The sequence below is a fragment of the Canis lupus genome, chromosome 19 (genome assembly GCF_011100685.1).
Source record: "Canis lupus familiaris isolate Mischka breed German Shepherd chromosome 19, alternate assembly UU_Cfam_GSD_1.0, whole genome shotgun sequence".
NCBI lineage: Eukaryota > Metazoa > Chordata > Mammalia > Carnivora > Canidae > Canis > Canis lupus.
In genome coordinates, this window is record NC_049240.1 from 42,905,747 (window position 1) to 42,930,507 (window position 24,761).

At 38.1% G+C, this 24,761-nt stretch overlaps 1 long non-coding RNA gene across 1 annotated transcript; it reads left to right on the top strand.

Annotated features, from left to right (window-relative positions):
• Positions 1 to 23,704, top strand: LOC119864394. The gene is made up of 3 exons (XR_005373809.1): positions 1 to 155; positions 16,155 to 16,239; positions 23,607 to 23,704. It is a non-coding gene; the product is annotated as an uncharacterized LOC119864394 (long non-coding RNA).
• Positions 23,705 to 24,761: the final 1,057 nt, after the last annotated feature.

Here is a 24,761-nt window from a genome sequence, read left to right on the forward strand (position 1 = left end):
TGTATCAGTTGAACTGGGGGAGCAAATGTGGAAGAAGGTGCCAAATCACAGGAGCAGCTGGCTTCACCACTTCCTACCTCGACAGAACAAGAGTTCCTCCTTATGCACAATGGAAGCCGTCACTCACCAAGACATAACAGCAGCTACACGTACTGGTAGGTTTAACCACGCCAAGGCACCGTCCACCAGCTTCCAGCAATTATGACTCATTTTTTTGTTTACAGCCAGGTTCTTCCTTACCCAGACATTGCATTCGGAAATACATGTCGCTTGTGAACTGTGCTCTTTATCCGGATTCTACCACAAGGTGTTGCATTTTGAATCTTTTTGTGAACTGCAGCTGCTGTATTCCACTTTGTGGTCCCTCTGGACCTCAGCATTACTCTTCAAGTGCTGCTTTCCTGTTTTATTTCAAACTGTTATCAAATGAATGGTAGTTTCCTTGCCTTCAAACGGAGATCGTCTTAGTAAACAAGTGGGCTACCATTATTTTATTAAAAAGTACAGATTTACATTAAAAGGCTACTGGGATATGGTGCGAAAATCCCAATTTTGAAGCATTTGGAGGCATCTATTTTGCCCCTCCACTGATCTAAAATGAACTTGTCTAATGTTTCCCTGGCAGTGTAACAATTGCACCAAGATCCCTTCTCTTCATTTATTGAAACATCTTGAGTGCTATCTACTGGCCAAATGTGGCATTGCCTCCTACAGCCTGAGCTTCTGGTTAACCGTCCTGATTCTTTTAAGTACAACTTTGTCTAGGGACCAAGTACATACCATATGCTTTAGCACATACTGACACATACTGAGGACCTGTATTCTTGAATGATATCACTTCTAGGGCTCACTTATTGTCTTCTAGATCAGAGGACCCCTCAATTAGGAGTCATACAGTTGTAATATAAGTGAAATGTAACAGGTGGGCGCCAGCCTGCTTGTCCCTCCTTTATTTTTTTATTTTTTTTAAAAGATTTTATTTATTTATTCATGATAGTCACAGAGAGAGAGAGAGGCAGAGACATAGGCAGAGGGAGAAGCAGGCTCCATGCAGGGAGCTCGACGTGGGATTCGATCCCGGGTCTCCAGGATCGCGCCCTGGGCCAAAGGCAGGTGCTAAACCACTGCGCCACCCAGGGATCCCTTGTCCCTCCTTTAAATGGATGACTATCAATAGCTTAAATCTGACTCTCACTTTGCTGAGTAATGTGAATGGATAAAAATAAGCCATTCATTTAAAATGAGGTATACAGAGTCAATCAATATTCCCATGTCTTCATGTGTTTAAAAAGAAGAACAGAGAAGTTAATACAAAAATCCTTTCCAGATAACTTGCACTATAACTAGTAAAAAGCATATGCCGATACTAATATTATTGATCAGAACGCTGGAAAGCTCACAGATAGCCAATATTTTGTGTGAGTTAAAATTTATCTGATTTATGCTAACCAAGCCATAGTTTCTGTCCGAGGTCTTTCCTTTTTAAGAATCTTAGCAGTTGTGTGGAGAAGTACGTCATGCTTTAATCAGGATTGCAGAAAAGGGTGTACCATGAAGAAGTGAAAAACAGTGAACCAGTGAAAGTCAATGCCACGTGATTTGGGAGACACAGCCCAAGAGCCATGGGATCTTACATGCTGTGGCAAAATGAAGGATTGTCCCATTTAGGACAAATAGCTATAAAGGAAGAACCAAGGACAGGAGATCGCTACTGATTATCAAGAAATAATAAAGAGAAAGCCCTCATGGGTTGACATTAACTTAGGCAAAGGTCCAGATTATGAAGCTGTAGTTAGCAGGAAGTCCATGCAGACATATAGATTTAACAATTTACAAGGCAATAAAATGTCCTGTCCTAATTTTTAAGTTATTAAAATACAACTTGTGTGGACTTTAACTCAATTATTTTCAATTGTTGATTCAGTAATTTGGAGTTGTTTATGTCAGTTGATACCTCTGTATTCTACTTCAAATTTTAAGTTAGAAATTGAATATTCTGGATTCTGGGACTTTATGATATATGTAGTATATTCAGTTATCTGTATGTTATGAGGTAATACATATTGATGATATGTATTACCTCATTTGATTGATAGCAAAAAAGGGAACATATGTTAAAAATACATAACTATAATTTAAAACCATTCTGTTTCAGCAATTGAATATTTAAAAAACTATATTTATAGGCACAAGCAGGAATTTCACTAATACTTATTTTTATTCGTTCCTAAATTGGACTTTCTATTTTTTTTAACCCCAGGTGCTGTACATATATTATCACATATAATTATTACAACCCTGTAAGGCGGGTAGTACCTAAACTTTGCAACGATGAGGCTGAGGAATAGAGGAATTAAGTGTTTTGCCCAAGATCACTTAATTCTTATATGACAGAAGATAGGATTTAGACCCAGACACTCTGGAGCTTTCTCTTCTAACCATCATACAACATTATCTACTGTTGTTTACGTCTTTTGGTAAAGCTCCAGATCCATCTAAATTCTTCATTTTTTTCATTGTGACCAACAGAAATGGAGAAAGGTAGAATATAGACTGATAGTACTGAAAAAGTTATAGGTACGTGTGTGCATGTGTGTGTCAATATCTGCCACAATGTCTGACATTGAGTGGGAATCCTCCCAAAACCTGTTAAATTTGAATCATGTAAATGTTGTCAACCGGAAAGGGAAAGTTCTACTTTTTTCATCTCGGTAATAACCCCTGAACCCCCTACATTCTCATCCACATTTGACAACTGTCAGATTTTTAAATTTTAAACAATTTTAATGGTGTGTAGTACATTCTCATTGTGTTCTTAATTTGCATTTCTCTAAAAACTAATGATGATGAGGATGCTTTCATATGTCATCTATCTTCTTTGGAAGAGTTAGGAACCACAATTCCCAGTGTCCTTTCCCCTATGTTGTGTGTTAGAGCTGGCCAAAGAGATCTGTCTGCATGAGACCCAGAAGGCCACAGCCATTCCTCTCTCAAGGTCTTCAGCTTTTAACAGAGGGACCCAGATTGGACCCAAGAGTCCTAGCCTGGTCTCTCTCTCCTCTGTCATATCCAACTCTTTTTCCAAAGGCTGTGTCTGCTGGCCAGTCCCTGCCGCAGGCCCCTGTCTAGGTGCTCACACAGACATCTTCCCCTAGATCACCCTATGGATTCCCCTTCATGATCCTGCTTGGCTTCTCAGAATTTCCTGACTGAATATTTTCTCTCTCTCTCTTTTTTTTTAAGATTTTATTTTTAAGTAATCTCTACACCTGATATGGGGCTCGAATTTACAACCTTAAGAGTTGCATGCTCTACAGACTGGGAGAACCAAGCAGCCCATCTTTGACTGAACCTTGACTGACAACGCCTCTCAGTTTCATCCTTTTCAAATTTACCCAGCTGAAAATTGGCTGCAATAGTCACAACTGGTCAATAAGCACTGAGGCCCTCAGTTTCCCTAATGTTGATTGTCTGATTACTTATTGCAAAAAAGTCTTTCTCAGGGAATAATACTATGCTCCTCTTTTAGCATTTAATGGAATAAATATTACTACTGAATATTTCCTGGCTTTTCCCTCCTCTGCCTGCTAAAGAGGGTTCTGCTTGGGCCTGATGATTATTTCCTCCTCTTTCCTCCCTGAAGAAAGTCCTACCTTGCCAGACTCCTTGGACCTCGGTGGCAATTCAGGAGTAAATGGTGAGAAAAGCAGAACTGTAGAAGACATGAGGCAGGGCGGTTGGAGGAATTTTTCAGGAGTGGTGAAGAGAGAGCTGGAAGTAGTTTTAATATATAAATGCAGTGGAAGGGGATCCCTGGGTGGTGCAGTGGTTTAGTGCCTGCCTTTGGCCCAGGGCGCGATCCTGGAAACCTGGGATCGAATCCCACATCGGGCTCCCAGTACATGGAGCCTGCTTCTCCCTCTGCCTGTGTCTCTGCCTCTCTCTCTCTCTCTCTCTCTCTCTCTGTGACTATCATAAATAAATAAAAATTAAAAAAAATAAAAATAAATAAATGCAGTGGAAGGAAAAAGGGGAATTCTAAAATGTATTACATGGACTGGACAGCTTCTTCGTGGTATTCAAAATTTTAAGTTAATATTAAGAAAATAAGTTATTAAATAAAATAAATAAGTTATTATATAAATAACTTAAGTTATTTTGAAATTAGCTTCAGTCCTATGGATTGGGTTCTTTAAACTATGACCCCTCTGTGGGACTGGGCCATGTGGTTGCAGCTTTGTAAGGGCCAAATGCATATAAATAGTCTTCAAAAATACCACATGGTCTCTAAATTGGCAGTCAAAACAATTCACTCAAATATTTCAAATTTCTCAAGACCTCAATATTTTTCTGAATCCAAAATTAATCTTTTAAGTATTATCTAAGTGCAAAAATGTATTTCAACATCTGTAAGTATTTCCCAAAGTTTATTTCACTAAACCTCCTCCAAGGAATGTTAGAAGATAGGAAGAAAAAATTCCGAGTTCAACCAAGTTTAGGGAAGACTAGATATAATAAAGTTAAAATGATTTATTCAAGGACTATTTAAAGCCTCCCCTTTTTTTTTTCCTTGGAAGTTTTTGAGTGCCTCTTTTGTGACTGCTTTGATCAAAATATATTTTGGGAGACACAAAGAGAATCACATAATAGCCACGTCTTCCTCACACGAGAGAGATTTAGAGAGATTTAGGGGGTCACGTGAAAAGTCAAATGTGTCTCGATTTGTATCTCTGCATTAATCATGGGGAAGGAAAAAGTGAGAGCAAAGGTTGTGAGTTAGATTTATGTATTTGACCTGGTAAGAGACCAGTTTTTGTAATATCCAGTTGTATCCCTTAATTATAGTTAGCATATTTCTGCTCTGGGAAAGTTAAAATCAATGTGGAATAGAAGTGGATGGATTTTCTTGTTTTGTTTTGCATACAGTAAAACTCCTTTGTTGTATATGGGTTCATGGATTTTGGCAAATGCATAGTTTCAGTTTCCTCAGAAGTTTCTTAGTATTTTAGTTACAAGTTACTTAGTACTTCTTTGTACTTAACCCACAATCCCAAGCCCTGGCAATCACTAATTTATTTTCCACCCTAATGACTTTCCCTTTTTTCTCGACATCAAAAAATATGTAGCCTTTGGGGTCTGGCTTCTTTCCCTTAGCAAAATGCCTATATGTTTCATCTATGCTGTTGAGTAAATAAATAGATACTTTCTGTGTTGTGTTGGACAGATGTTTTGGAATTTGTTTCTTCTGTGGAAGGATATTTAGGTTCTTTCTCATTTTTGGCAGTTATGAATAAAGCTGTATGAACATTTGTTTTTCAATTTAGCTCAGTATAAATATCTAGCAGTGGGATTAGTGGGTCATATGTTAAATGTATGTTTAAGTTTAAAGAAAACCCAACAAACTATTTTCGTGTCTGTACCATTTTGAATTCTCAGGAACAGTGTATGACAGTTGCAATTGCTCTACATCCACATTTGATACTGTCAGATTTTAAAATTTTAAACAATTTTAATGGTATGTAGTGAATTCCTATTGTGTTCTTAATTTGCAATTCCCTAAAAACTAATAATGATGAGGATGCTTCCGTATGTTTATTTGCTATCCATCTATCTTCTTTGGTAAAGTGTCTGTTCAAATGTTTTGCTCGTTTTCTATCTGGTGTCTTTGATTTTATTTTTATTTTTCTGTTGTTGAGTTTGGGGAATGTTTATGTATCCTCAATACAAGGCTTTTGCCAGATATATGATTTACAAATATCTTTTCCTATCCTTTGGGTTGTCTTTTTATCTTGTTAACAGTGCCTTTCACGGAGCAAAAGTTTAAAATTTTGAGAGTCCGAGTAATCAATATTTTCTTTTGTGTGTTGCACTTTTGAAGTTGTATCTAAAAACTCATAGACATACCCAATTTAATGCAGATTTCTCCTAGAAGAACATTTTATAATTTTACAAGTTATCTTTAGGTCTACGATTATTTTAAGTTTTTTGCTTGTTTTAAATATATCAGTGGGTATGAATCAAAGTTTGTTTCTTGCATAGATGTTCAATCATTCTATCACCATTTGCTGAAAGCCTTTCTCTGTTGACTTGCTTTTGAACATTTGTCAAGAATCAGTTAACTGTATCTGTGCCATCTATTGCTGGTTCTCAATTCTGTTTGATTGATCAAGGTGTCTACCCATTTGACAATACATTGCCTTGATGACAAGCTTTAGAGTAAATCTTGTAATCCAGTAATGTGAGGCCCCTGACTCTCTGACTTTGTTCTTTTCTTTTTCATAATTTCAGAATTGGCTCTTCTAGTTCCTTTGTCTTTCCCTGTAAACTTTAGAATCAGCATGTCAATATCTGCAAAAAAAAAAAAAAAAGCTTTCTGAGGCTGCAATTTGAATCAAAGATCAAACTGGAGAGAAGAAATGAGGAATGGAGTTTTGGTCAGCATTTCTTTCTTTCTTTTATGGTTTTATTGAGGCACTGTATAAGTTTAAGGTGTCCAGCATAATGATTTGACTTACTTATGTCATGAAATGATTACCATAATCAGTTTAGTTAATATCCATCATCTCATATAGATAAAAAAGAAAAGAAAAAGAAAAAAAACCTGTCTTTGTAATGGGAACTCTAAGGATTTACTCTCTTAACAACTTTCCTATTACCATACAGCAGTACTATATTCATCATACTGTACTTCACATCTCCAGTACTAATTTATCCTATAATGGAAGTTTGTAAATTTTGATTATCTTCATCCAATTCTCCCTCACTCCACCTCTAGGCAATCACAAATCTGATCTTTCTATGATTTGTTGTTGTTGTTTAGATTCCACATATGAGTGAGATCATAAAGTATGTCTTTCTCTGACTTCTTTCACATAGTGTAATGTCTTTAGGATCCATCCATGTCATCACAAATGGCAGTATTTCTGCCTTTTGTGACTGAATAATATTCCATTCTGTATGTGTGTGTGTGTGCACGTGTATGTGTGTGTAAACATTCACTAGTTTCTTTAATTAATCCCCCATTAATCCATCCATGGACACTTAGACTGTTTTCAAGTCTCAGCTTTTGTAAAAAATGCTATTTTGAACTTGGGGGTGCTGATATCTCTTAAACATCGTGTTTTCATTTCTATCGGATATATTCCCAGAAGTGAAATTGCTGGATCTTATAGTGGTTCTATTTGTAATTTTTTGAGGAACCTCCTTACTGTTTTCGATAGTGGCTGGATGTTTGGTATTTTCTTTTTGACTATTAAACAAGTTCGCCCATCTCTGAGCCTCTGTTTGCTTGTCTATAAAGTTGGCAGAATGGGGAAGATGATGACTCAAGTAAAACATGGGCTACATTGTCAGCAAATTCTCCTTGTTCTGATATTCAATGGCCTAATATAATCTTTACCATGGTTTGCATTTGTTTACTGTTTAGCTGTCAACAAAGCATATCTTTCTTTTAATTTTCTTATTAATTGCCTCCTAGATCTCTATAAACCCCATGAAGTAGTCTAGGCAGGAAAGAAAATGAGGCTCACATATCAAATAATTTTCCTAAATCTTCAAGAACAAAATTTTTTCCAAACCTGGAGATTGGAAACTGGCTGTTAGCAATCTGGTATCTCCTTTTGGCTGTTTTGTGAGCTGGACAATTCTTTCTTTCTTGTCTTTACCTACTGAATGACTACAGCTCCTCCCTTTGAGGGGAGATAAAAATCATCAATGTCCTTAAACCACTGTTTAAGGACCTAGAGGAAAGCTTAGGAAAATATAAGGAACATTTTTGTCAGTGGAGAGTATCTTTAAGCCTAGTGATCATCATTTCTTGACCGAGGCAACAAACAAATAAAACCTAAATTTTAGAGGCCCCTTCTTATTAGAAAGTGAACTCAAACACCATAGCCTGAGATTGAAAGTCGTCTACTTTTCAGCAGCAACTTATTTTTCTCAGCCTTATAATTTATACCTTTTCTTTTTTTTTTTTAAGATTTTTAAAAAAATTATTCATTCATGAGAAACACAGAGAGACAGAGAGGCAGAGACACAGGCAGAAGGAGAAGCAGCCTCCATGCAGGGAGTCTGACGTGCGACTTGATCCCTGGTCTCCAGGATCACACCCTGAGCTGAAGGCAGCACTAAACCGCTGAGCCAGCCAGGCTGCCCTATTTTATACCTTTTCAACCTTGATTCTCATCTTCAGCCAAAGCAAATCACTACTGCTCTGAGTGCTCTGACGTACAATGCTATTCCCATGCTCATTAATTTTCACTTACCTCCTCAAAAATACTACTCCCCCTTTTATTTCAAATCCATTTCAGGGTTTAACTGAAGTGAAACATTCTCTAGTTTATCCATCTGGTAGTCATGTCTTGATTTCTGAGTTCCTTCCATAGGTATTTGTGAGCACTACTCATTAGATGTTTCTCAAACGTTGTGGCATCTGTTAGTGTCATTTTTTTCTGAGAATGTCTTTGCACCAGCACCACCTGGCAAACTCCTTGGAGGTAGAGACTGGATTTATGTTCTTTTCTCTATATCTAGAATGTGAAAGTACGCAGTGTAGTTGGCTGATATCTCTAAGTTATTAATTTATTAGAATGAACTAACTTTCAATATTTGATACACTACAATTAAATATTAAGACTTCTGGGGTGTCTGGGTGGCTCAGTTGGTTGGGTGGCTGCTTTCTGCTCAGGTCATGATCTCAGGATCCTGGGATCAGTCCTGGAATCAGGCTCCCTCCCTGATAGGGAACCTGCTTCTCCCTCCCCCAGCTTGTGCTCAATCTCTCTCTCTCTCTCTCTCTCTCAATTAGTAAATAAAATTCTTAAAAAATAAATATATTAAGACTTCTAATATGACTTCAAATTTAAGTGTTTAGTCTGGGAAGTGTTTGGATTTGGATTGGGTTTTGCTTATGTAATTCATATCCCTGGTTCTAAATTGTCTCTTTCATTTTTTCCTCATTCCTCTTCATCTCCCCCCACCTCTTTGGCTCTGGGTGAGCTCACATGGTACTGGAGGGGTCCCTTGTGTTGGATCCTCTATGGAGGGGCTAAATTTTCTGAGACTTTAGTTATTTCATTCTTCTGATCAAACATTTCTTCTCAGCTATACCTTGTACCACTTAGGTATCTTCTTTTCTAAGTGATGTGTGTAGATCAGAAAGAGAAAGGGGATTTTGATCTGATGATATACTAACAGAATTAGGGTTAAAATTTTTTTGAGAAGGGAATAGCTTTTGAAGTCAGATAGTTCTATATTCACATCCAAACTCTCCTAGATACATCTTTGTGACCTTGGGTGAATTGTGAAGTTTAACTAAAATAATATATAGCATTTCCAGAACATGAAGAGCACATTCCACATTAGTTTCCTTTTTTTAAATAAGATTTTATTTATTTATTCATGAGAGACACAGAGAGAGAGAGAGAGAGAGAGGCAGAGACACGGCAGAGGGAGAAAATTGAGTAGGACTTGATCCCAAGACTCTGAGATCATGGCCTGAGCCAAAGGCAGATGCTCAACCACTGAGCCACCCAGGTGCCCCCACATTAGTTTCCTTGTCCCTGTTTTTCCTATAGTCCTCCCCTGAGGATATGGTGATGGCTATTATTGTTAACATTAAAACATATTTAATGTTTTAATTAACATTAAATACAGTGAAATACACATTTAATGTTTTAAATATGTATGTCAGAAACAGTGCTAAGGGATTTATGCACATTTTCACATAATTCTTAAAATAGTCTAACTAGAAAGTATTGGTATTACTATACCATTTTTCATAAGAACAAGCAAAGACTTCATTTAAAGAGCATTTTGTAGGTCATAAGATAGGGAAGTAGTCAATTTGGCATTTGAACCTCAATCTGATTACTTTTAAGACCTGGGCTTTTAGTTATTTTACCATATCTTACTGGTTATGAGCACTGTGTCTCATTAGAAGTGTCATGTGTGGAGTCAAGTACAGAGAAACATTCAGTATTGAGCAAATTTTGGGGGGAAGTCCTTTAAGTTGCACAGATTTTTCATCTGTCCTTCAGACCATATCACAAGGAGCATTGTCCTGTAACATTTGTTTATCATTTATAAAATACATTTTAGTTGGGCAAGATATGTTTATATGTTCATAGCACTCTGCTGAACTTTTTTAAAACTGATTTCCTATAGCTAATTCATCAAGAAGCTCTGTGAAGTCTTTAATGGTAATACTATTGCTGGTGTTATTTCCACTGACACTTCAACTATGGTTCAGCTTGACTCCTAAGAAGTCCACCTCTCTTCTAGTCACAATGGAGTGGGAGGTTGTAGGAAAGGACCTGGCTATTTGCAATAAGAGCTACTGCCTGTATGCCTACAGGCCTGCTTTTCAGGTTTCTGTTCCTTTGGGTGACCACTATGGCTGTGTTTCCCATAGCTCCTTGCAGCTGCTGACCTACCAGCCATCTGTGAAGAATCAGCCTCTAGGATCTGGCCCTTCTTGGTGGGCAGGAAAATAATTTTTCCTTCTTGTGACCAATGTGCCCTGGAGATTTTCAGGCAAGGGCAGTGGGGGTTCCTAATGGCATAGTTCTCTCTTTCTACTCTTCCTTCTTCTCCTCCTTTACTTCTTTTAAAATTTAGTTTTATCATTCTCAAAGGTACACATAATTTTAAAAGCTTACTGTTACATAAGACTTATTATTAAAAAAAAAAATGGTAGTCATATGTGTACCTGCTGCCTTGCTACTTATCCACACCCCCACAATCAACCACTTCAGTCTACTACATCTGATTCATTAGGTACATATTTCTACTTATTTCAATTTTTTATTTTATTATTTTTCTCCAATTCTATCTTTTCTCATCCCATTTTTCCTAAATAAAACTACTATATTGGCATTTTGTAATTTTTCTACAGTAGACATTTTATATTAACCTCTCACTATGGAAGATAAAGCTATGTAACTTCTTTTTAAAAGATTTTTAATTTATTTATGAGAGACACAGAGAGGCAGAGACATAGGTAGAAGGAGAGGCAGGTTTCTCACAGGAAGCCTGACGTGAGACTCGGTCTCCAGACCCTGGGATCATGCCCTGAGCTGAAGGCAGATGCTGAACTACTGAGCCACCCAGGTGTCCCTCTTTTGTTTTTCTTATCCTTTTAAACCCCTTTAATATAGTTACATCAAGCATTGGTTACATATTCCATTTTTACACTGTTATGACTATTGTAAATGATTTTCATGGAAAGCTACCTGGAGGACCATGATTACTTTTTCTTTCCTATACATTTTAGTTATCCTAGAATTAATAATTCCCTCATATTTTTGCTTAATTTCTAGGTACTTATTGGCAGTTCAACCGTAAGCTTTTCCCCAATTGTTCAAATCTTCTGTCCATACAAAGGCAATTAGTAGTAATTCCATCTTATTTCCTTGGGGTGTCTCTCCAGGAGTCTTCTGACCTGCTCCTCTCTTCTCTGGTTCTTTCCTTGGATCTCTCTTTCTATCAGACCGAGAATTTCTTCTTTCTTGTGTTGGTCCTTCTGTTCCCTACATGCCATGCCTTTCTTCCTCTTGGTTTACTCTCTTTTACCAAATAGAGCCTGTTTTCCAGTAGCTTCCTAGAAAATATGCCCGAGAGGTAAAATATTAGTGATGTTAAATACATGGAACTGTCTTGTTTTCTTTTTAATCATCAAAATGCATTAGTGTGATTGTGTTTATGTAAGCGTAGAAGCTGAAGTTGCAAGTCACTTCCCTTCAGCATTTTTTAAGACCCTGGTCTACTCTCTAGCTATTTGTGTTGTGGTTAAGATTTCTCAAGTCATTTTGAGTTCTAATTTTTTATTTGTGACTTTTATTTTGGATTGCATTCCCTGGATGCTTTAAATTGTTGTGTTTGTTTCCAGCATTTCATAATAACATGTCTATCTTTTTTTTTTTTTTTTTTTTAAGATTCATTTATTTATTTTAGGAGCAGGGAGGGTCAGAGGGAGAGGGATAGAATCTCAAGCAGACTCCCTGCTGAGAGTGGAGCCCGACCTGGGGCTCTGTCTCACTACCCTGATATCATGACCTGAGCCAAAACCAAGAGTGGGACGTTTAACTGACTGAGTCAAGCAGGCACTCCAAGATGATGTGTCTTTAGTATGAGTTTGCATTTGCTGACTCCACTAAGCTCAGCCCCAGATTCATCCCCACCCAGCCCAAATCTTATTAGGTAAGTAGTTTTCATATGTGATGTCTTTTATAATTACTATGGTTACCCCTTCAATTCTGGAAATGTATTTCCCACTTGGACACATTTCTTTTTTTAAATTATTATTATTATTATTATTTTTTGGACAGGTAGAAGAACCTTTTCTACTGCTGCCCTTTCATTTCTGGTCAATATCTCATTTTTCAAATAGTTATACCTTTTGTAATTCTAGCACCTTACTATATTTATTTTAGGAATAGGTAACCATTTTTTTTAGATGCAGCACAATTTTTAATCTTAAAATTTATTAGTATTTTCTTAATTATAAAATTGATGTATACTCATTGTAAAACCTGAAGTTCAGTGAGGTTAAGTAATTTGCCCAAATTCATCCATGCCACTAGTGTCAAATCCAAAATACTTACTATATCCATGCTATTAACTAGTCTACTATACTATTTTATTAACCTAAGCGGATTTTGCAATAAAAGAACCATGTAAATGATAATTACACATTTCTATTATACAAATCCACCTAAATTATTCTCTTTTGGTCTTATAGATATTCAAATCCCAAGTTTATTGTAGCTATCGGCCAGCTTTTTCTCAGAAGTAAACTTATTTATGAATTAATTCACCATTCAACAGATATTACATAAGCACCTACTGTGTTCCAGATTGTGTTAGATGATGGGCAATCATTAGTGAGCAAATGAGAATTATAGGATGAGAATGTTACCTTTCCCCAACCCCCCACCCCCATTTTATTTGTTTGGTTTAGGATGAGAAATTCTTGATTTCTCATTTTGGATTTTGCACATCAGTTTATCTTTACTTTTTCTACTCAGGAGAGAGATTTTTAAATGCCAAGAGCTAAGGTCTTTGGGTTCCTTTAGCTGTGACACAGAGAGACAATAAGTTTTACAGTCTCCCCAGTCGGACAAGCTCACACTAGGCCATCTACCAGCAGGCATCATCACCAGCAAAGGCTGGCTTAGGAAATCAAACAGATATCTTAAATCAACAAGTTTTTGGCTGATTCCCAGCTATAACAGGACTTGTTCCAAATCATCCTTTCACTGGTGGTCACCAGTGAAAAGTCAATGAACACCTCTGGGGTAAGGAATGGGGGAAAAGACATATGTTAAAAGGACAACGAACAATTCTAAAAAAATCCAAAATCTGTTATCAACAAAAAACAACCGCTTGCAATGTTATCAGCTATTTTCATTCTCACATTTATGTACCATCTTGATATTAGAATTAATGTTTCCCCTAAAAAACTAAAATAGCAAGATACTTCTGAGTTCAGCAAATATTGGCCTGAGGACAAAAGGAAGTAGGCTTAGTTTGTGTTATTAACTTTTTAGTTTTGCTAGTGTACGACAGGGGCTCCTCCAGTGGTAAACATGCTGTCTTTTCCATTACCATTGTGAAGGAATAACACAGAAATGGCTAACCGACTTTTTTTTTTTTTCCTGCTGAGCAACTGTGTCAGTGTTATATTCCTCTCACACATCAACATTTGGGGAACTTGGCTTGAAGCAGTAATTTGTAACTGGTTGCTCCTCAGAAACATCCGTGGTGGATTTGGAAACTTCAGGTGCCTGGGCTCCACTCTGGATATTCTGAAAAGCTTCACATGTGAATGACTCTGTTAGGCCATCAGGATTGGGAGGCCCTGGGCAGCAGCATGAGTCTGCAAGGGCGTTTCATGCCTGAATGAAGGTGCAAAAGTTAACCGCGCTGTTGTGGAGGTGCTATTAAATAAAACAATTTGGCCAGAAGGGGGTTATGTTAAAATATTTATGAAGAGGTAGGACTGGTGGATATTTTGGGTAAATTTCGAGAGCCTTGAGTGCCAGGCTCGTTTTTCTAGCTAAATTCAAAGAATATCAGAAATTACCCTTTGAAACTATTTTAATCAACAACCTCCTCAAACTCTAGAAGCCACTAAAAATATAGAAGAAATCTCCCCCTAGGGGTTCCTGGCCCTTCTTTCACTATAAAACAATTGCTGAAAGTCTGCAAGCAGAGATGTAGAGATGTTGCTTGTTTTGCATGGCCTGAGGCCACGAAATCTTCCAGCCCAGCTGGGGAGCCCCAGTCAGAACAGATCGCCTTTAAATGCACAAGCAAAGCCAGGTCAAATGTTCCAGAACAGACTGAGAAACGTGAAGCCAAATATGATGAATTGTGGTGAGTAGTTGGCTGTGAGAGAATTTGGCTCTGTGTGCTTCAACACACATCGCTCAGGGAGTGGTTTGCTTGTTGATTGTTGGGTGCATTTGAAAGCACAACTCTTTCCCCTCCTACAAATATGGCCCATAGTTCTTCCATGGACAATGCGTTACTCCCCAGCAGCAACAAGGGGCCGATGAGCATTTGGTATTGTCTGGATTGGTCACAATTAGGTGCAACCCAATTTCTGTGATATTAGCTGGAAATAACTCAATTATCCCTTTACCTCCTATAATTCACTTTTTCAATTTCCTTTATATTTCTCTTCTGTGATTCGGTGTTCTGAGCTTTCTCTTACACAGCACAAGCTTCCAAAATCTTTCATTCTATATAATTTCTTTTTCATGTTTATTTTTAAATCGTAACTTTATTGGTGTATGTAGCACCTGGAGTGGCTCTTCCTGTGAGTGCAGAATGATTCTTATGCAGATTATTCTGATTTTCTATTATATCTAGCCTTTGGTTGGGTTGTTGTGTAAAACTAAATATAGGAACATGCTATGTTTAAATTACAAGATACTTCAGCCCCAGTGACGTATTTCAGACTGTGTCCTCGAGAAGGATATTTTATTTTATTGAAAGAAATTATTTTAATTTAAGAATAAGTTGATTTGGGATACATGAATTCATAAACCTGGCGTCTACCTTTCTTAACAGCTGGAAGACTCTGGCAAGCCTACATTTGGATCATTAGAAGTAGTTAAATATACAGTGAGCCAGATCTTGGCTGTGCTTTTTTGCCCCTATGCTAATAAATGGATATTTTGGACAGCTGCTCTTTTGATAGTAGGATTAAAAAATTACACATTTTAAATGCAGAAACAGAGAATAATTTAAAATAAAAGAAGAAAAAACTTGAGAACACAGAAGCACATGTCAAGACTAGGAAAGGAAGGGAATAAACCTCAAAAACAGTATTTAGATTTAGTTATTTTTAAAACGAGTATGATACTGTTCACATATATATATATATTTAATATTTGTGGTCGTTCTCAGCAGTGATTTTTAAATTGTAGGAAAGACTACATATATTTCTACATTTTTTCACATTCTCTACAATGAGATTATATTATATTACATTTTATTTTATTTTTAGTATTTTTAAGTTTTACTTATTTAAATAATCTCTATACCCAACATGGGGTTCAAACTCATGACCCTGAGATCAAGATGATATTTTGTAATCAGAAAAATGCAATATTTGGTAGGTCATTAGATGTGTAAAACTTCTGCTAGATTTGGCAATCTACATTAGCACCATCCCTTACCCATGATGTTGGGGGCAGGAGGGAGGGGTCTCACTGGGATAATACTAATCGTGGTTAGACAACCTCCAGCAAGTCATTTAAACTTCCTGAACGAGAGATTCATTACCTCTAGTCACCTAGAGCTCCACTGTCCAATATAGTAGACACTAGTCATATCCAGCCAATGAACACTTGAAATGTGGCTGGGTTGAAGTGAGATGTGTTGTAAATGTAAAATGCATGCCTGGTTTCAAAGACTTAGTACAAATAATTTTTTTTCTGATAATTTTTTTTATATTGCTTACATGTTGAAATCATATTTGATATATTGGATTAAGTAATACATTACAAATTTATTTTATGTTCTTTTTAACCTTTCAAATATGACTACTAGAAAACTTTTTTTGTAAATTGCATTGTATTTCCATCGGGCAACATTAATTTAGAAGATGTAGGTGTTTAACTTAATGACCTTTAAAATCCTTCTAGGTCAACCTTTCTATGAATTGAGAAGAACAAGTGAATGATGTGTCAATACATCAGAGAGGATCAAGATGGAACATATCACCTTGGGGTTAGTGCAAAAGCAATCCATGAATTAAATTTTGGGGAATAGAAATAACTATTGTATAGGTGCTTGAAACTACCTGAGGAACGTGTTTGAAAAAAATTAAGCAAAATGATGGGAAAACAGGTACAAGGAAAAAAAAACCAACAAATAGTGATACCTCATATCTAATACAGTAGATCCTCTTACCTGACTTCTGTTTAACTGACAAGTTTCTCTTTATCTTTAAAACATATTATATTGACTGAGGCCCCTAAGTGTACAACTTCTATATCTCATGGCTAATTAGGTGGCCAGTAGTTTATGCACCTATCAACTGAATCACATACTTACCAGGGGTCACTTATGTTGGTTCTCAAGCCTGTTTATGCCCGCTGGAGTTATTGTAATTATATAACTTGTTATTATAATTATATACCTAAGTAATTGATAAAAGATAAGTGTGAAAGACGAACAAGGGGTAGTGTAAGGGGAGGCAGGCGGTGGGACGGGGGGTACCGGGTGACGCAGTTGATGGGATGAGCACTGGGTGTTATACAGTATGTTGGCAAATTGAACTCCAATAAAAATATATACAAAAAAAAAAAAAGAAACTTGTTTCTACGAAAAAATCAGTTTAATGCTTTGGAACTAATAGAGCCCAGTTGCTAAAACATGGTGTCAAGTTATATCTAAAAGTTTCTTGGGGAACTGTAAAAATCTACAAAGATTCTGTACTCACTTTGCTTCACAATGTTACTGAGATCTACGAAAAGACTGTAAATTATAGATGATGCGTTTTATGAGGTAGTTTATACAGGAAAGAATGAGGAATTCTAACCACTCTTTGTAAAAAGATAATGCATCTATTTACTTTAATACATATTGAGACACGTGTTTACTGCATGTATGGAGCATGTTAGCTAATTCCCCGCCACAACCACTTCTCAAATGTGACAATACAGCTCCTGGCCCTCGATGTCTTCTAACTTGAATTGCTCTCCCTCCCCTAGACTCTATTTTTATAAGTGATTACTCCACACCCCCTCCTCTTATTCTCCCAGGCCTAAATCTGTGGCATTTTCCACAGTCCTGTCAGAAAACAAACTAAACTTTTAATTCTGGAAGCTGGAATCCATTCTCTGCAGGATCCAGCCTCAGGCTAACCCTGCAGCCTTTTTCCCTCTTAGGATCTCTATGTTCCAGAGGGACGGAACTAGTGGTTATTGGTGAAGTCCTGCAATTTCCTGTCCTTACTCATCTAACCATGCTTCTTTTGGCTGGAATATATATATATATTTTAAAGATTTTATTTATTTATTCATGAGAGACACACAGAGAGAGGGCAGGGGGGCGGCTGGGTGGCTCAGTGGTTGAGCATCTGCCTTTGGCTCAGGGCATGATCCTGGGGTCCCGGGATCCAGTCCCACATCGGGCTCTGCATGAAGCCTGCTTCTCCCTGTGCCTGTGTCTCTGCCTCTCTCTCTCTCTCTCTCTCTCTCATTTTTTAAAAAAGATTTTATTTATTTATTCATGAAAGACACACACACACACACACACACACACACACAGAGAGAGAGAGAGACAGGCAGAGACACAGGCAGAGGGAGAAGCAGGCTTCTCACGGGGAGCCTGATATGAGATTTGATCCCAGGACCCCAAGATCATGCCCTGAGTCGAAGGCAGACGCTCAACCACTGCATCACCCAGGTGCCCCTGGCTAGAATATTCTCATCCCTTCTTTAATAATCAGGGTTCTATCACTTAACCACTGTGTAATTTTGAAAGCATTTCTTACCACATCTTGTGGGAAAGCATGAGGTAAAGTGTGTAATTTGCCCAACACAGTACCCAATAGATAGTGCTGTTCACCAGTGTTATCTCCTTTTCCTTTGTTTTATTTTTTTAATAATAAATTTATTTTTTATTGGTGTTCAATTTGCCAACATACAGAATAACACCCAGTGCTCATCCCGTCAAGTGCCCCCGTCAGTGCCCATCACCCATTCACCCCCATCCTTTTCCTTTAGATGAAGGTTTCCAATTGGAAGGAATTATCCCCGTAAGTCTCTTAGCTTTTTATCTGTACTTTTTTCATGGCCTCTAGATTATATGTTAATTTTATTTATTGACATGCAATTTGTAACTCAGTATGAGTGACAGATGATTAGTTTCTGATCCTGACATTTATTCCCCCTTCCCTTTTTTTTTTTTTTAAGGTTTATTTATTTATGAGAGAGACAGCATGGGGGGAGGGGCACAGGGAGAGAATTTCAAGCAGGTACCTCACAGAGCATGGGGCCGCACTCACGGCTCCATCCCGTGACCCATGAGATCATGACCTGAGCAGAAACCAAGAATCATCAGATGCTCAATCAACTGAGTCACCCCAGCATGCCTCACTCTTAGCTTCTGAGTAATAGAACCCTGCATTAGTGAAAGCCCCCTTTTGCAGTAAGTGGTCATTTGACTAAGTTCTGTCCAAAGATGCATACACAAAAATGTATGAGACATCTGGGAACCTATACAAAAGCCGGGAGGCAAGCCATTCTATTCTGCTTCATTCATGCTTTCTGGAATGCAGATAATAGCTGAGATACACTGGCCATCTTGGGCAGGGGAAATGATCTTGAAATGTATTAAGTAATATTAAAGAAACATTCCAGATTTGTCATGTCTGACTGATGAGAAGCTCATTTCTTCCTTAGGACAACTGAATTTTGGAAACCTCTGGCAGATTTATGGAGGTGATTTTTAGGGGGAGGGTAAATGCTAAAATCCATATTCTTAAAGTATCCAGGATAAACCATGGATTACCCAGGGCTGACATTCATGGAATCACGGTAAAGGCTCCAGTAGAGTCTTCTTTATGCAGGTGCCAATTGGTGGTTGCATCCGAGATTTCTTCCACTCAGGAAGCAGCTGCAGCTCTTCAAGCCCAAATGGCCCAGTGTTGGCCTGGGTTCCAGGCCCAGTTGCTTTTGGTGTTGCCTTTGGCCTCCATTGCCTATTTAACAGCCATCTAATACATAATTGTATTCTGATTACCTGGAGCAGTATTTATACACCATTGGAAAAAGCCTTTAATTAACTCAGTCCCCAAACCTGGCCACTTCCATGGAAACACCTGTCAGCTGAGTTCATCTACTTCCTTCAGATTTCCACTTAGTAAGGGATACTTTTCATTAATATGGTGCTTTTCCATTTACAAATTGAAAATATACCCAGGTCCACAGAGATGTTAATGGCAAGGGCAAAATTTATGCTTTTTGATAATAGTAGCTAATATATGTTAAACAAAGAAAACAGAATAAATATGTTCTAGTCTTAGAACCTAGACCTATATTACAATAGAGGTCGCTGAGGCTTAGAGAGTTTGAATAATCTGTCCACAGTTGATGGTGTGGATCTGGGTTCAAGCCCTATTGGTGGCTGCAGAGCCCGTGGTTGTTAACTGGATACTGCTGCCTCAGTCTATCTCCTGATACCTCTAGTCCCCATCACAGCTCCATAAAGGAAGCAGAGAAGGACCTAGGATTGTAATTTGGCAAGTGAAAAATTGAGGGTCAGAAAAAGATGGCCATCAGCGAAGAGCTTTAAATTATCCCTAAGTCTCCCTGCAATGAGCCTCCCGGGCTTTCGTTATTTTTAGGAAGAAGGATGAGATTCAGACCTCATATGTGGTAAGGGGATGAGTCTCTGTATCCTATGCTGGCTGGCCAGGCAAGTTCTGATGGCTGGGGGCCCTGTGTCCTACCAGCAGCTAACTATCTTTTTTTTTTTTTTTTTTTTTTTTTGCAGCTAACTATCTTTAATCAGTCCTGGTAACAAAGTAATCAGCAGGAAGTACTTAGGCTTACGGTTTCTTTTCCCTAACTGATCCATAAAGAATATTCAAATTCATAAATGTGCTTTTGACTGTCTTCCAAATAATTCCAGCGAACTAGCCAGTGTGTAAGAAGTATACTTGTTTTCCTTTTATTTGCAACTTGCAATATTATAGTTTTCACTCTGAAGGCCCATTGCATGGTGCACAGGAAATTTGGGGATGTTATATTTGTCACTTGGGTTGGCCTTGGCTTGCACACCGAGCTCACGTTCTGTATCCAGGACGCACAACTCAGGCAGTCTTGATCCTGCCCTGCAGAACTGAAGGCACATCCCGGCTGGAACAGCAGCTCTATGCTACCATCTACTGGAACTTCAGAGAATGTGCTTTCCCTGCATCTCAGAAAAAAATGTAGACCGGAATTAACAGAGAGCTAGAAAAACAGAAAGGAAAAGAAACATAACAGATATTTGTATGCAGGGAGAGAAAGCCTGAAAAGATGATTTCAAAACCAAAATGACTGTAAATAAAAGTAATGAAGTTATACTATACCTTCATTTTCTTTTCAACATTTGCTATATTCGCTGTTAAAAGTTTTGGCCTGAAATCAAATACCTGCTGTAGTACTGAATCAGACTGCTGCTGCTGAGCAGTATCTCCTGCAGATGTGCAATTTTCTTCTCGGCTAAAACCAATTTAGAAATAAGAAAGGCAATAGGGAAAAATTCTCCCAAGACTCAGCAGACAAAGATCACAGTAAAAAGGAAATTCCAGAGATAAAATGGTGTTTGTAATCCCTAAGAATGGCTCAGAAAACATTGTACTTGCTATGAGCCTTGATTTTCCCAGAGCTGTCATCTCCTGGACCTGCAGACACTTCAGAACAAGGGACTTAACTCTTCTGAGTCCAGGCCACCGTGTACATCAAGCTCTTTAGGAGCTTTGTGTCTTGAGGCTTAAACTGCAGATAATTGAAAACTAAAATAACCATAATTTTAATTTTTTAGTATTTCTTTTTAAAGTAGAATCAAGTCGCAAAAAAAGTTTCACAATGAGAAAATAGAGGTATGTACCAGAGCCATGAACTGGAAGTCTCAATATTGTAAGGATAGCTATTGTGTCCCCCAATGAGATATGATTGCAATCAAGATCTTAATAAGGAGATTCTAAAACTCAGATGCAAGAATTTAGTGCCAAGGGATGCCTGGGTGGCTCAGTGGTTAAGCATCTGCCTTCTGCTCAGGGAGTGATCCCGGGGTCCTGGGATCGAGTCCCAGCAGGCTCTCTTTGAGGAGCCTGCCCCTCCCTATGCCTGTGTCTCTGCCTCTCTCTGTGTGTCTCTCATGAATCAATAAGTAAAATCTTAAAAAAAAAAAAGAATAAAGTGCCAAAAATAACCAAACTTCTCTTTAAATCTCTTTAAAAAAAGTTGGGGAACAATCCTTCTAGATAGCATGACTGGTTACAAAATTATAATATTAAGATAATATGCATTGGTCATAAGGTAAGCAGATGGAAATAAAGGGAGGGGGGCAGATTACAGAGCCCAGGAACACCTACAGAAACTGGATGAATGACAGAGAAGACATTTCAGATCAACGAGGAAGAATGTTTTCAATAAATGATGCTCTGATGATTGGTTTACTGGCCAAAATAAAAAATAAGTAAAATAATCTACTTTATTCATACCAAACAGCAAAGTAACTATGGAGCAATTGTGAATAGTAAACTCCTAAAATTTTATTTAAAAATATGCAGAACGCCTTTACAACTTGAGAGTAAGCAGTGATATTTTAAACAGAACCTAATACTTGCACAACTTAAAGGAGAAGATTGTTCGTTTCGATCACGTTAATATTAAAATCTCCCCACAATGATAACACCAGAATCAGAGAGATTTGCAGTGTATAGACAAAGGGCTCATCTCTAGAACAGGAAGGGTCCCCCGAATCAAGAAGAAAAAAGAAAGTACAAAATAATGGATGAAGAGTATCAATAGGTATGTCCAGAAGGGTAAATCCAATTGACCAATAAATATTTGAATAGATGCTCAGCCTCACAAACAATAAAAAAATGCAAATTAAAACAATTACAATAGGGGATCCCTGGGTGGCTCAGCGGTTTGGTGCCTGCCTTTGGCCCAGGGCGTGATCCTGGAGTCCTGGGATCGAGTCCTGCATCAGGCTTCCTGCGTGGAGCCTGCTTTTCCCTCCGCCTGTGTCTCTGCCTCTCTCTCTCTCTCTCTATGTCTATAATAAATCAATCAATCAATCAATCTTAAAAAAAAACAATTACAATATTTGCAAGTACGTCTTACTAGTAAGCTGTGGTATTTGAACACAGTATTTGACTATGGGAAAAGATATTGATGTTATATATATTGTAGTTTTTTGTGACATAATAATAGTGTAAAGTAACATAAATTTGCTTTAAAATTAATTGCAAGTGCTATTTCTTCTGCTTCGGTTTGGGTTAAACACGGGCTCCTCAAGTCAGCTTTCCATAACTGCCAGCATAGAAAGGGCCTCTTGTAATTTGTCAGATGCTCACTGCTTTTATAGTGTTCAACACAGCTGGCTGTTATTAAATATTTATTTGTGAAATATTTTGTCAATTCCTCCCCTTCCTCTCAGGCATATTTGTTCTCCATGCCTGGCAGAGAATAGAAATTGAATAATTATTTGCTTAATGAATTAACGGCCTTTTGGTATAGATCCTGGGGTCAGTATTACTCAGCTGCAATCGTTCATGAGTTTTTCATCCATGGCTCCTGACAATTCAAGTGTCAGTGCCAAGTCCCCATCCGCCAGTTCAGTCACGTTCAGTGTACTCCTAAAATGCTAGGATGGGAAGTTGACTTTTCCAAGTTCTAAGAACTCCAGTGATAAGAGTTGAAATATCAGGGGCTTTCAGATAACCAAGTCCAATAAGCCAAAGCGCCCCATTCCCCAAGTAATTTGGTTTTCAAGGTTGTTGAGCAGATGCTCTCTCCCACACTCAGTAGAATAGTATCTCAGGCTCAGTGTGGGGTTGCTGTCAGTTTCCAGCAGGAACTACTTGAATTTCCACTTGGGTGGGATGCCGTCCTCCCCTGGGTCCATCATTTGTCATGAAGAATCTTTACCATTTGAGGAAGAGGTGTCACTTGATGCAGCACCAGAGACCTTCTGGACATACACAGTGTACCAAGAAGACAGGATTTCAGGTGGCAAAACAAGTGCAATTAGCTCTCCTTATCAGAGTCGGGGCGATAAGCTGTGAAAAGCTGTATCCTTCTTCTGAAAGGCTTGTGTGTATTCGTCAGGGGAGCAGGGCCCTCCGTGGGGAATGTGCCCAGGTCTCTGTTTTAGGGTTGCTGATGAGGCTGAGTAGGTGTCACTTCTCCTTCAGCTTCTGAGGCACCACCACTGGAGATCCTGAAGTGCATTGATTGTTGCAGAGCAATGATTACTTTGAATAGCGTGATGTGGATATTGGAAACCTTGTGCCCAGTGAGGCCCAGAAACCCTGAGACTTTGTTGCAAACCCGTTCTGATATTTGTGTGGTTTTCCATTTGATTTTTAGGTGCTTATTGAAGTGAGCTGTTTGCATTGTTTCTGACTCTGGCAGGAAAAATGAAATGGGATTACTTCCTAAATAAACTCTGCTACGGAAACAATCACCACATTTTGACCTTGCAATTTTCTACAGGTAATGCAGTTGATCCTGTTGATGGTGGTGCTATTCTCCGAGTTTTCAGAGCTTAAAGGACACCAGATAGCTTGATCACTTTAAAGATCAAAGTCAAGAGGAGGTTAGGTTGTGATTTTATGAATTTGCACTGAAGACATTGCCTAAGAGAATAAGAAAAACAAAAATGATGCAGGCAGTGTAGAATAGTGTTTCACAGTGCTTTTGTGTGTTCACTCACCTTAGCTTTGTTTTGTTTTTTTTTCAGGAAGATAATCCCATTTGCCAGGTTAATGATATGATGTCTAGTAAGTCTTAGTTCACTAGATGGTTGCTTCTCCAATGCAGTTTAGATGACTGAGGTTTGGTCTCACATTGCTGCCTTCTCTTCCAACAGCTTAGCAAAAATTGGCAGGTCCTTCATCAAGGCCTCCTCTTTTAACTTTTTATCCTGAGGTATCTCCAATCTTGTGATGGTTAATTTTTTAATTTAAATTTAAAGTTTTAAGTTCCAGCTAGTTAACCTACAGTATAGTATTAGTTCCAGATGTACAATTTAGTGATTGATCATTTCCATACAACAGCCAGTGCTCATCACAGGTGCCCTCCTTAATCCCCATCACCTATGTCACTCATCTCCCACCCTCTTCCCCCCGGGAACCATCAGTTTGTTCTCTCTAGTTAAGAGTTTATTTCTTGGTTTGCCTCTCTCTCTCTCTCTCTCTCTCTCTCTCTTCTCTCCCTTTGTTTGTCTGTTTCATTTCCTAAATTCCACATATGAGTGAAATCATATGGTACTTGTCTTTCTCTAACTGACTGATTTCACTTAGCATAATACCCTCTAGTTCCATCCATGTCCTTGCAAATGGCATCATTTATAACATCACAACATTATATTAATATAGTGTTAGCTGAGCACATACCATCTGTAACCAAATATATGTGCATTTTAGCATCTCTTGCAGCCAGCTGTGCTATGTGACCAAGTGCTGGCCAATGGAACAGAAACAAAAGTGTGGGAAAAGGCTGGGCCAACCATTGAAAAGTAAA